Source organism: Eschscholzia californica, unplaced genomic scaffold, assembly GCF_041429995.1.
Source record: "Eschscholzia californica isolate CP2 unplaced genomic scaffold, dmEscCali1.0.p SCAF_6, whole genome shotgun sequence".
NCBI classification, from domain to species: domain Eukaryota; kingdom Viridiplantae; phylum Streptophyta; class Magnoliopsida; order Ranunculales; family Papaveraceae; genus Eschscholzia; species Eschscholzia californica.
The window spans coordinates 14,633,871-14,648,199 of NW_028238483.1; the positions used below are offsets into that span (position 1 = coordinate 14,633,871).

At 40.1% G+C, this 14,329-nt stretch overlaps 1 long non-coding RNA gene across 1 annotated transcript; it reads left to right on the top strand.

Annotated features, from left to right (window-relative positions):
- The first annotated feature begins 3,425 nt into the window (after positions 1-3,425).
- LOC147531907 (uncharacterized) lies at positions 3,426-6,290 on the top strand. Its single transcript, XR_015228301.1, has 4 exons — positions 3,426-3,754; positions 3,840-3,887; positions 4,749-4,829; positions 6,051-6,290. It is a non-coding gene; the product is annotated as an uncharacterized LOC147531907 (long non-coding RNA).
- Positions 6,291-14,329: the final 8,039 nt, after the last annotated feature.

The window sequence follows — 14,329 nt, forward strand, 5'->3', positions numbered from 1 at the left end:
TAAACACTAAACCATTATTTAATGACAAATATAATTTATTTATTTCTTTTATTGAATGTAGCTAATTGATTACATAAAACTCCTAACTCCTTTTATTAATCCAATTACAACCTAAAGCCATTCTTCGATGCACTTTATACCTATGCCCCTTTTATGACTCTCATACTTGGGTTGAGGCAGTGGTTTAGTTAACGGATCGGCAACGTTGTCGTCTGTATCGACTTTGCAAATGACCACATCTTTTCGCTCAGTAATTTCCTTAATCACGTGGTACTTCCTTTGGATATGTTGTGACTTTTGGTGTGCTCTTGGTTCCTTAGCCTGGGCAATAGCTCCATTGTTGTCACAATATAGAGTTACCCCTTTTTCTATGCTAGGAACGGCACCAAGTTCGGAGATAAACTTCTTGATCCAAACTCCTTCCTTGGCTGTTTCCGAAGCGGCTAAGTATTCTGCTTCTGTGGTAGAGTCTGCTAGAGTAGTCTGCTTTGAGCTTTTCCATCTTACTGCTCCTCCGTTTAGACAAAAGACGTAACCCGACTGCGATCGGAAATCATCTCTGTCCGTTTGGAAGCTCGCATCCACATGGCCTTCCACGATTAGTTCATCTTTCCCACCATACACCAAGAAGTGATCCTTTGTCCTTCTCAAGTACTTCAGGATATTCTTGGTTGCGGCCCAGTGTCTATCACCTGGATTAGATTGGTAACGACTACACATGCACAGAGCATATGAGACGTCTGGGCGAGTGCAGACCATGGCGTACATGATTGATCCTATTGCCGAAGCATAAGGCACCTTCTTCATGTATGCTAGCTGATCAGGATCTCGGGGACACAGAGTCTTGCTTAGCATCGTGCCATGTGTCATGGGTAGAAATCCTCTCTTAGAGTCTTCCATTTTGAATCTCCCAAGAATCTTATCGATATAAGTTTCTTTACTGAGTCCAATCATCTTCCTTGATCTATGTCTATAGATCTTAATGCCCAAAATATATTCTGCATCTCCTAGGCTTTTCATTGAAAAACACTTCCTAAGCCACTCTTTCACGGAGTTAAGCATAGGAATGTTATTTCCAACGATCAGTATGTCATCTACATACAGGACGAAGAAAACTCGGTTGCTCCCACTAACCTTCTTGTATACACAAAATTCTTCTTCGTTCTTCAGAAAGTCAAACTCTTTGATTTTCTCGTCGAACCGAAAATTCCAACTCCTACATGCTTGCTTCAACCCGTAGATGGACCTTTGAAGCTTGCAAACTTTTCCATCCAGGAAGGCGGTTTTGACATCCATTTGTACACATCCTCTTCCAGTTGGTGTCATGTACACATCCTCTTCCAGTTTTCCATTCAGGAAGGCGGTTTTGACATCCATTTGCCATATCTCATAATCGTAATGAGCTGCAATTGCTAGAATAATCCTAATGGACTTAAGCATTGCGACAGGGGAAAAGGTTTATTCGTAGTCTATTCCTTGGACTTGTCTGTACCCTTTTGCTATGAGTCTAGCTTTGAAAACGCTTACGTTTCATCCTCGTCTGTTTTCATCTTGAAAATCCATTTGCATCCAATGGGTTCTACTCCATCGAGCAAATCAACCAAGTTCCAAACTTGATTTTCAGACATGGATTCCATTTCGGATTTCATGGCTTCCAGCCATTTTTCGAAGTCTGGGCTCGTCATAGCTTCTTTGTAGGTGTTGGGTTCATTATCTTCTATCAACAAGATCTCTTGTCTTTGAGATAATTCAATCAGCCTTGCGGACTGATGTGACACGAAAATGTCACATTTGGAGAGCCTAACTTAGACTAATTAGTCCTTTTCGAGTGTTATCAATAATATTTTATGTGTTTTTCATGTTAGGTACTTACTTTGCAGTTAAGCGTGTGATTCGGAATAAAAAGAGCGAATTATCACTATCATTTCATGTGTCTAAAATGAGAGAAAAAGACTTCAAGCAAATCAAATGACAAGTATAGTCAATGACGAGTCCGACGGTGAAAACGGTATTCAATTCGGAGTTCGGACGGGGAAGATATGAAAGAAAGAAGTCCGAGGGTATTCTAGTCCTTTGTGAGAATTTGAAGATGTAGAGACAAGGATGGAGGCACTCTCTTGGTTTCTAAATCAAAGCCCAAGAGCCCAAGGAAGAATGACAAGGAAGAATTATATGGGCATCATCTCTTTATGGATCCAAGTCAACATAGTCTGAAGAAGTTGACTAAGTCAAGGGACCTTAGGGTTTGAGTTGTAAACACAAGTTGGATATACTATTCATCATCTTCTAGCTTGGAAAATGAGGCAAGAAAAAGGAGAGAGAAAAAGGGTGCTAGGGTTGGTGTTCTTCATCAACTTCTAGGCTTTTGAGAGTTTGAAGGAGAGAGAGCAAAGAGAAGGAGAAGTGCCGGCCAAGCTCAAGGCCGGCCAAGCTTGGCCGGCAGCAACTCGGGCTGCATGGAGCATCTCGGGCTTCTCGGGAGAGCTGCAACAACAGCTGGCCGGCACGGGAAGGATGCACGGGAGCTGCTGCTGCAGCTTTCATGGACGCACAGCAGCACCCGCGGGACAGCAAGGGAGCAGCCCCGATTTCGCTCGGAACGGACAGATCGTGCACATGAAGCTTGCTAAGGTCGCGGCTGCAGCTCGGAACGGCCTTGGGGACGCGACTTCCAGCAGCTCAAGGCCGGACAACACCTCATTTAGCCGGAAACTCCATTTTTTGGCCAGATTACTTCTCAACTTTGGCCGAACTTGTATGAGTTCTCCGGCAACCTTCTTGACCCGAAACTTTAGGGCTTTTGTTCCCCTCATCCGTGGCTAGCTTCCCATGTGGTTTGATTTGATTTTGGTTGAAGATTGCTAGAGAGAGAAAACTAGGGTTTAGCTTTAATGGAGGTTGAGTTCTAAATGGAGAAGATGATGATGGTCGCTATGGGGAACCCAGAATTTGCTAAGGGGAGATCGGCTGCACCTTAAAGACTCATATTTGCCGACGATCTTAGCCTCGAACCACATCGAAAAAGGGGGATTCTCTCATCATTTCCTTTCCATTTCTTATTCAATCACCATGTTTAGCTAACTTTAGTGTGTCGATTATATGAGATGAAATGTGATGAATTCGTGATTATGTTTAATATGATTTGATGTTTTGATTATAAATTGATGTTCATTTATTTCGATTATCGTTTTGATCGTATTTTCATGTGTCTTGTCAAGCACTTCGCATAGTTAATAGACGAAACGAAGTATTCGATATCGATCGTAGTCTAAGTCATAATTTCATGTGTCTTGTCATGCACTTCACATAGTTAGGCGACTAGACAACACCTTCGTTAACTCGGGATTAACCGATTATGACGTTTGTTTGACTAAGTATGATCCCCGGATATACGTAGTGCTTATGGACATCACCTTAGGTGTAACATCCCACGATTTGAAGTTAGATGAGGGACCATTCTGGATTCAGACTAAGTGAAATCAGGGACTAAACATGCAATCGGGTAAGAATCAGGGGTCTTTTCGCAATCCGTATTAAATCAGGGACTAAAAATGAAATTCGGCTGTTTAATGGGAAAAATATCAGAACCGGGTTTTCTTTCATCTTGCAACCGAGTTCAAGAGTGGTGTTGGGTTTTTGGAGTAGGAAAAATTGGTCAAAGAGAAGATTGGGGTAGAATTTCAAGGGGGAAATGCTTAATTTGTTTATTCAAGGATGGAAGATGGGATTTGAGCTAGGTTTTATGGAAGCTTTGGTAAGAATTCTTACTTTCTCTCTCTAGGTGATAATTGTGAGATGAATTAACTAGTTTTAATGGAGGTTTATTGTTGCATGTGTAGAGATAAAGAAGTGATGAAAGAAATCAAAGGGACAACATCAAAGAGAAGGTAAATGATGTTAATTTCACCCAAATTGATTTAATTGATCATGTTCTAAAATCTAGGGTTTATGAGTATGAAATTTAGGGATTTTTCATAGTCAATGGAATTTTAAGGTTAATATGGAAGGGAATTAGTTAATTATGAGATTTAAATGATGTCGGAGAGGTTAATGGTGTTTGATTATCGATCAAACAACTGTGTGAGGGACTGTTACGAGCAGTCCACTGTTTTAGTATTTCTGGTCTTGTAGATTGTTCGGACGGATTTTCCGGAAACACGAGACTCGTAGATTAGGATGTTATCTTTCCGAAATGGTGTGGTACATGTTATTTCGAGTTTGGATGAGAAAGATATGACCGTTAGAACACGCAGCGTACGATCAGTGAAACTGATTCACTGTTGCGTACAGTTTGTGGTTTTCGGAGATGTTTGAGGGGGAATTAAGAGAAACCGCCTGAGAACAAAACATTGTAGATGAGATAAACTTTCCGAAGACGAAAGAATGGACTGAAACCGATCAGCGATGAGAGATTTATGACTGTTATAGCGCGCAACGCGCTGTTAGGAAATTCAGATTTGCTGCTGTTTGTATTTTGCTATTTCGAGGACCGTACACTTTAAGGTTGACCGAGATACTAAGTAATGAAATGTTAGATATTGAATTAGCTTTCCATGTATATATGGTATGACCGAAACCGATCAGAGTTAAAATGGGAATGAAGCTAAGACGTGATAGAGTCACTCGGGTTCTTCCGACGTTAGTGCGAGTCAAGTCTTATTTGTATTTCTTTTTCTTATGGTTCTTTCGGAGTTATTTGTGTTATGTTAGGATTCTTCTCGAAGAATCTAAGTTTTATCTTTGTCTAGGGTGTCAGAAGGAAAGCCGAAATGAGTTGAGGGCGAGATGCTCGAAGCAAAGCGGATGAGGACGGAGTCCTGAATCGCTAGGTAGGGGTGATCTCTTGATTTCTTTTATATTATTGTCTAGATTCATGCTAGAAGTAGGATATATGCATGCATCACTATCTGTAGACGGTAGGCGAACATATATGCATGATTTAAACCCTTGATTTCAATGATAGTTGTATCGTTGGTTTTATTACTGATTATTGATGGTGTTAATGATTTAGACTCTGATTTCGATGAGATTTGTATCGTGAACGTTACTTTATGTATACGATGGTTTTATATATGCAAACATGTCTTACGAATGAGTTCTAGAGAAATGGTTTTTGAAACGGATTGTAGAATCGATGTTTTGAAAACATATTGGTTTCGTATGCTGTGTGTGATTGGTGAAGTGGACTGAAACGAGTCATGAGGGTCTTGGCAGTTGTAGTGCTCCACTCTCTGGCCAGGATTCTCGTTTAGGTTGGACTCTCGGGGCTCAGGGATTTGCTACCCTTGACCGCTCGATTGGACTGTAAGCCTGTTTGTTCTTACCCTCTGGGCTCAGAGGCTGTACACCTCTGACCGCCCGACTGGTTTGGTGATTGGGATCCCTCTGCACGTTATGATATGACTCTTGGTTGTGCCACTTCTGTGTGTGATAAGATAAGTAATGTTTTAAAAAGCCTATCTCAGTCGAGGGCGTAATGGGTGAGTTCTGAATCTGCTGAGATTGTGGGTGAAGGATGTTTTTACAAGAAAAGAGTATTATTTCGGCGGTTGACACAATAAATGCTTTTCCAAAACCAGAAGAAATAGTTGCATGCTAGGGTACCGATGAGAATATGCTTTTCGTCCCAACACGAATACTGGAGGGACGACCTGACTATTCGACTTCGGTGAAGCTAAAACGTATCGAGTTAAGCTAGGTGTATATATTTATCACGAGGTTAGCTTTTCAATGACTGTGGAGTCGCCTAGTGGGAGAGGGGCTTACCTACCTAGGGGTAAGCCACTTTCTCGAGAGAATTTGAGTACCTTGGTTAGTGCCGGAAATGGGACGGTACTAGCCAAAGTACTATAGAATTCTCTGGGTAACTCTCTGTTAATTGAGAGACATACCAAGGGTGGGCAGTTAAGTCTGCTATTGTATGCTAGTATTAGGATTGATATATATTTATATGTGTGCATGTTTTACTCGAGAAAAGGCTTATCGTAGTTTTGTTTTGGGACTTCTCTACCAGTTTAACTCGTGTCGGTGAGTTACTGACCCCCTACCAGTTCTTAGTGTGCAGGTTCTTAGTTAGAATCAGCTGCAGTGGCTGGGTTAGCAGATAGATTGCAGTGGTTGTGGCGGGGTGCCACTTTGGGTGTTATCTCTTTTCACTTTGGTTTTCTTTAGCTTCAAGTTATATTTTATTTCACGAAGAACCATATAACATATATATGTATCACACAAGTTGTATAAGGACGTATGGATTTATGCAGGATGAGTTAAGTGAGTTCCGGTGGTTCGGTTTTGAACCAGAGTCTGTTAGTTTAATTTTAGTTTCATTTTAGCTTCCGTTGTGTTTGTGTATGCGAATGTATGGTTTGCATGACAGGTTCTACAGGTGCGACCGGTTCGATTTACAGAGGAGATGCTGCCGAATTTTCGGTTCGTCTGTGAATTGCTGGGGCGTGCTCGTGCCTAGTTATGGGGCACGGGGCGTCACATTAGGAGTCGAACATCGATTATACTTGGGAACATTAGATCGGACCATACATAGTTGTAGATTTATCATTATGGATTCTCGGACTTCGACACCTTACTCTTGTATTCGGATACTCTTGAAGCATGATTTGAATGTGATGAAGGACTTATTATTTGTTTACATGTGAGTTTAATTGACTTCTTCTAGTTTTATAAACTAGAAACCTTGATCTTAATCGCCTATTGGCACAAAGTTTGATAATGCATACTTAGTTTGATAATCGATACTTACTAACCTTTGATCGATTATACTTAGTTTGACGTATTATACTTATTAGTGTCATATTTGTTCATTTGCAATTCATTAGATAGTGTGTATAAGTTTGATAGTCGATGCTTAGTGACGTTTGGTCGATTATGCTTAGTTAGATACATGATGCTTAGGATTGTTAATGTGGGTGAAGTTAATTGCATTTTCATGTGAATAGATTATTAGTAACTGTCACTTTCAATCTTGTGGATCGAAGTATCCCTCTCGATCGATGTTTGCCCGAATCGAGTCTTACCACCCCCGACTCTTGTTCCTCTGAACTCTTCTCTCGAATCTCTCTCGTCCGTTTACTTTTATTGTTTAGTTTAATTTTCTTGTTTTGTTCCTCATTCAATCCAAAACCCCCCGTTTACCTGTATTCTTTTCCTTTTTAGTGTAAGTTAGTTATTGATATCTAGACCGACGAACGAGACCCTTTCGATATCCAAACTACCTTCATATCCTTGGATCGATCCCGGCTTTGCCGGATTACTACTTGATACCTCCGCTTGGGTGTGCAACCTTTTCGGGTGCATCACGGACCTACGTGGGGCTTGAACAACAGGTGAGACACTCTCAACTCCTTGAGGGTTCTCTTGCGAATCCCATTCGCTTTGCGCGGGAGGATCTCCGAGATCTACTATCTCTTCCTCTGTTCCCTTTTCTATTGGTTCTGAATAGTTAGGAATCGTGAATTCTGACATCGGTACAACGGTGTCAGTTTGTTGCTCGGATCGAATCTCTTCGATCTCTATATTTCTCCCACTTGTCTTCTTGGAAAGAATCTCCTTTTCAAGGAAGATACCATCACGAGCAACAAACACTTTGTTCTCTGATGGGTTGTAGAAGTAATACCCCTTTGTCTCTTTTGGATATCCAACAGAGAGACATTTGTCTGATCTTGGTGCTAGTTTATCTCCTTGTAAACGTTTTACATAAACATCGCAACCCCAAACTTTGAGAAAAGACAATTTTGGAACCTTTCCAGTCCGTAACTCATATGGCGTCTTTTCTACAGCTTTTGACGGAGTTCAGTTTAGTGTGAAAGCGGCCGTTTCTAGAGCATATCCCTAGAAGGTGTTAGGAATATCGGCTAAGTTCATCATCAATCGAACCATGTCCATCAAGGTTTGATTTCTCCTTTCGGACACACCGTTCATCTGAGGTGTTCCTGGTGGAGTGAGTTGGGATACTATTTTGCAACTCCTAAGATGATCCTCAAACTCTTGACTCAAATATTCACCACCTCGATCCGATCAAATGGCTTTTATTTTCTTGCCAAGTTGATTCTCTACTTCGTTCTGATTTTTTTGAACATTTCAAACGATTCCGATTTATGCTTCATAAGATATATGTAAACATATCTAGTGAAGTCATCCGTGAATGATGGGCCTAAAAGGTTACCCTAAATAGGTCTATACCCGCAAGTATACGGGCGTCAAGTAATAAAATCCGGTAAGACCGGGTCGATCCGCAGAGACTAGTTAAACTTATTCTAAAACTTAGAATTAACATGGTTTTTGGTGATAGAAATAATAAAATATTAAAAGAAATAACGGAAGTGATCTCAAATGGAGGAGAGGTCCTAGGGTTTAGAATCCATTCTAATCATGCATAGACATCGACTTAAATTTCATATCTTTTTATGGTTCAAAATGATTGATTTTCTGACAACTCCAACTATTACCTATCAACTAGCAAGTATCCACCATTAAAGAACCTAACCTAAACTAACATGGCGGATCAAGCTTCAAGAAGCATAGGTAATGAAAGATTATACCCGTTTCAAGAATCGACTATTACCTAAGAAGTATTAGCCATTAAAGAGACTATTCTAAATATGACGAATCAACTCGGAAATGTAATTGACGAAGGAATCACGAGTATTGTCGAACATCAATGCATATTAGATGCCTAACAAACTGATAAGATTATAAATCAACATCTCATCCAAAATTTTAACTTCATGAAAACCTTAGACTAAAAGAACTTAGCTAACCATAGTTTTTAGACACATCTTCATAATTTGGATAATCAAATAAAAGTAAGAGAATTAGAGAAATAAATCACTAAAATGAAGCTCTTGATAATGGTTCATATGAATACTTCCTCCCTCTACCATAAGATCTCTGATTTCTCACTTGAGAGAAGATTAAGACACTTTACTTCACTCCTCTTCTCTCTGTTTCACTGATTGCTCAAAGATGAAGAAGAAAAACTCTATTTCTCACTAAAATTTATGTTAAAGTTCTCTGATCTCTCTTCTTTCTATAGATTTCTCAAACCAGAAAAGAAAGAAAACTCAATAAAGATGAAGAAGAATTTTCTCTTTGATTTTATATAATCAGAAACAAAAACAGGAAAATTCAACCTTTACAACCACATTCTCTCTTTTCTTTGATCACTCTATTCACTCCCTTCCTCTCTCACAAAGAAGGAAGATGGCAATTTGATCAAGAATGATAATACTCTCTGGTTTGAGTTCTTCCAAGACCGAGCTGCTCTCTCTCTCTCTTTAACTTTATACCATTGAAGCTCTGGAGAGAAGAAGGAGAACAGAGCTTTGTTTCAACCAAGCTCTCTCTAGCTCTCGGCTTTAACTCTTTAATGGCCGAGCTCCTTCTCTCTCTCTCTCTAAACCTTTTTCTTCTTCTTTAGCCGTGAGATGATAATCTTCTGTTCTTCTTCTCTCTCTCTCCCTCTGGTTTTTCTATTGATTGAGCTTAAAGAGAGGATGATCTCTCCAAAACCGAGATATCCCGAGCCTCACTGTTTTCTCTTTTTTTATAGATCATTCTTCCACTCACCCTTGCTTCCTGTTGCCTTTGTAAAGATGACGAGATGAGAAAGAAATAGGATTCTGTAATCACATCCTCTCTGTCCCTAGATTTATCCCTGATTTCTTTCTCTAAATCATCTTGTCTTCAATCTCTTTCTATATCTCAACTGTATTTGTACCATAGAAAGAAAGAAACACCAGCTCATATTCTCTCTCTAAGAATATTTTGATCAAGGAAAGGGATCATGCTCAACTGTTCTCTGTCTATCTTGGTTTTCAACCGAATCCTTTCTAATATCTTCCCTCTGATTTGAAGAAATCTCATACTCCATACTTCTCTTTCAATTTTGAGAGAAATTTTTCTATCAATCTCTTCTTTCTGTTTTCAACTAAGGTAATCTTCAATCCCTATCCCAACTTGCTAAATAAGGAACAACTCACATTCTTGCATTATTTTCTCTCTCTAGCTCCAAATATCTCCATCTTTCTTTCTCTTTCAAAACATTGAGAAGAAAGAAAGAAAAAGATTTAATTTCCCTCTTAATATTTTATTTGATCTCATCGAACCCCAAGCTTTCTCTTTTCAAATCTTCAAGATTTTTGTTTCTAAAACCCATTTCAAAAATATCAGCAACCATTCTCCAACTCCTTCAAATCTCTCTGTTTCTCAAAGAGAATCAAATCCCTCTCTCTAAAGTTTCCAAAATAAACTTCCTCTCTACCTCTCTAAAGACCAGTAGATAAAGAAAGGAAGTCCCACAAAATCTTACGTACCAATCGGTTACTGATTGCTAGCAAGGAATGAGAATATTCGGCGTACCATGGACCACCGAGTTAGTGTGCATCAAAAGGGTGAGAGCCGTGGGATGGAGCAGTTCGCGTGCGTGTTAGACAAGAGACTGTTGGATCTCCGCCGAAACACCAAAAGTTTAATAGCTTGCAAGTAGTGGATCAGTTTCTAACGAGATCCCGAGCGCAATCCCGTTGTGCCCAACCGTGTACCACAATTTCAAATTGAGGTTTTGGATTTACGCCACTTGTCACATGAAGATTAATGTTGATCTTTGGTCAACTGGTTTTGACACAAACTTTGATGCACTTTAAGTCTCTCATCCGGACCCCGAGTTGACTTCCGATTTCGCCGTTAGGTTCGTCTCGGACTCCACTTTTCATGGATCATCAATATTTTCCAAAATTACCAGACTATTCTCATCGACAAATGACCAGAACACCCTTAATGTGTATTTCTCCCGATTTTGCCTGTATTTCGCATTAATCTCCGTAAAAGACACCTGAGAAAGAGAAACAAGCAATTCATCAAAGTAATTGCTCGAAATGGACTAACTAGTCCAAATTAAGAGATTCAAATAAGACATTTTCACGTCTTATCAGTGAACGTTATGAAGTAGCGATAGTTACCTCTCGCGAGTGTACTCACAGGTCCGCATACATCTGTATGTATCAGTTCTAATGGTTCACTCACTCGATCACCTTTTCCCTTGAAGGATGATCGTGTCATTTTGCCCACTAAGCATGGTTCACATGTATCGTATGATTCTAAATCACACGATCTTAGAAGTCCATTTGCATTAAGCTTCTGCATGCGTTTCATGTTGATGTGACCCAAACGACAATGCCAGAGATAGCCTTGGTTAGAAACGTGAGCACGAAGCCGTTTCGTGTCTATGTTCAGGATTTCGTCTTCTATGTTCATAACATAAAGACCATTGCTTAGTCTAGCACTGGTATAGAACATCTCATCTTTGTATAGAGAACAACATTTGTCCTTTATTATTACATGATATCCCTCTTTGTCTAGTACTGACACAGAGATGATGTTCCATGAAATAGTGGGTACATAATTGCAATTATGTAGCACTAATATCAATCCAGTTTCTAGATTAAGCTTATAAGTTCCTACAGCCACAGCAGCAACTCTTGCTTTATTTGCGACTCGTAGAACCATCTCGTTCTTTGTCAGATACCTGATCTCCTTGAGCCCATCTAATTCCGAGATTATATGTGCTCCACATCCGGTATCAAATACCCATGAAGGAGAGTCGGCCGTATCTGCCAAATTGACCTCTATAACATAGGCACCGATTTCCACTTCCCTTTTTGGTATCTCTATTTCGCTTTCTTCATTCGAAGCATCGAGAACTCTTCTCTGATCTTCCTCCCAATCTAGAAAGTCGTATAGATCTCTATCTAATTGTGAACTAATATTATATGCCATCTCTACTCTACATAAACAAAATAAGGATATTGCTAAGTACTACATTCAATGTTTAAGCAAAAAACAGTTTTGCCATATTATTCAATGAAAACCGTCCCCCTTTGAATAATATGATTCCAAGATCCCATTCCTGTGGAGTTAAGCGTACTTTGGCACTGCCCTTAACTCCACCCTCCTGGGTGAGTAACTCTCTACTGATCATACTCCTATGACTCTTGGTTGATGAATACCACTTATGTGTTCAATTCATCCTTTTGCCTCGAAATCCAAAACCCCTTTGCTGACTCGTTGAGAATAACCATTTAGACGTGTAGACTTCTTCATAGATCTACCCGTATTGTCCCAAGGTAAAAGATGGTACTCTGCTTTGGCATGACCCACCATCGATGAACAAGGGCTCAACAGGTGTCTTAATCTGGGTAGGCATTACTCAAAATTCTTTTTGGGGACTTTTACGTTTTTAACATGCATGCATTACTGTGAACTCTAACATAATCATACACGACATTAAACGTAAATAAGTAAATGCGCGCGAGAAAATAAATCAAGCAGACGTGATCCTAATATGGCCCCTAACCTAAAAGATCTAATTCTTAGGTTCTTGCTTGTTTCGCCTTTGTTCACCTGGATCTCCATCCTCGAACCTCCATTGAATTCTCTCACTCGAACCACGATCTCATCATTTGGCTCTTCAATGGACTCTATCGGACCCTTAACTTTAATTACAAGACTCAACGATTCGTAGATCGTATAAAACTTGAAATTAAATTAATTACATCGGGCACTCATCCGTGCTTAAAAACAAGAATAGAACAATTCTATGGCCATACTAGAACCCGCATTCACATTCATACATACATAATAATATGACATTCATAAAACACCCAAGTATGTATGAGATTCGCTTCCTTTGGTCGAATCTAGGTTTGCTATGTTCTAAGTAGCTATTCGGGAGATACTATTGATATCTCTATGTCTAACGTGCCTTAAGTCTAATTTTCGTAAAATTCAGACCAATGGCTCGTTTTGGTTTTATCCTAAAAGATTTTGAAATCGTTTTGGAAAAACTCCGTTTTGGGCTTTCGGTTGGCCCGGGTGGCTTTCGGAAAAAATTTGGTTAAAGTCAGAAGAAGAAAATTTGAAACCTACCACTTAAGTCAAGGCCCAAAAGACCCGAGTCAAACTCTAAAGACTTAAGTCAAACTTAGTCAAGGAACCCTTTGATTGGTTTAGGGAAGACCAAGTCAAGTCACGGTCAAAGTCCGAGCCAAGGTTGGACCCGGATTGGCACGTGCCAGAACGGGCCAAGTCCCTCGGGTGGACGCGTCCTAGCCCTAGGCCAGACGCGTCCCAAGTCCTCAGACGCGTCTGGAAGGGATAGTGTCGGTCGCGTCTGGATTCTCAATCCGAGATGCGTCCGGGATATTCTGGTCGAGTCCAGTTGACGCGACCTCACGTGCTGGGACGCGGATTTCTCAGGATCGCAGTCCGAGACAGTCTCGGACTCCCAGTCTGAGACAAACTCGGACGCGTTTTCTGTCCGAGAGAATGTCGAACGCGTCTGTCCGAGACGGTCTCGGATTCCAAGTCCGAGGAGGACTGGGACGCGTCCGAGACGTCCGCGACTGGCCAAACGCGTCCTGGGACGCGTCCTGGTCAGTCCGACTCTTGGACAGCAGCTTCTCCCTTCCTGTTTTTCTGTTTTTCACCAACTTTAGCTGCTGTTTTTGATGAAAATTCATCAAAAACTGCAGATTTTGAAAACTCTTTTAAAAAAACCATCATGTTTTAAAACTTCTTTTTGAAAACACTTTTCAAAAACTCGAAATTTTAAAGTTCTCCCCATTGAAACACTTTCAGTTTCTATCTGATTACGTCTAAATCTAATTTAAACTAATCAATTTCATGTCTAAATCAAAATCTAAACATAAAATTATCTAATCAATCAAGTTCGAATCTAATTCGACTAGTCAAAGATAGTTTCATGCAACCGACTCTGATACCACTATTGGAATATGTGTGTATCTAATACACTATCTAGTGTTCTAAGCGGAATCTCAAACATCATATGTTAACACTAGAATACCCAGAATCATACGCTTGAACTAATGAATGAACTAGAAGAGGGATAAATACTTTGAACGCGTTTTTCCCTCGAACCTTTCCAATCGCGTGTGAAGATCGAGAGCTCCAATTGTAGCTCCTCTACTTGAGACACCAAGTGTGTTGACTTGATCTCCCTTCTTTTCAGACTTCTAGGGCTTAATAGAAGGTTGAGAAGAACTCTTCTTCTTGACTAGATTGATAGAACGAGAGCTTTTTCTCTACAAACCTCTCTCTCCACTAGTTGTATATTGAGAGAGAGAGAGAGAGAGCTGTATATTCTTCTTCTAGAGAAAAATCCACACCTTTTCTGTTCTCTAATGACCCTATATATAGAGAACCCTAATTAGAATCACATTCAGATTAGGTCTTTCTATTTTCGGGTCACAGAAAAGATAATCACCAAAATACCCTAAAAGGGTATTTTGGCTATCCCTTT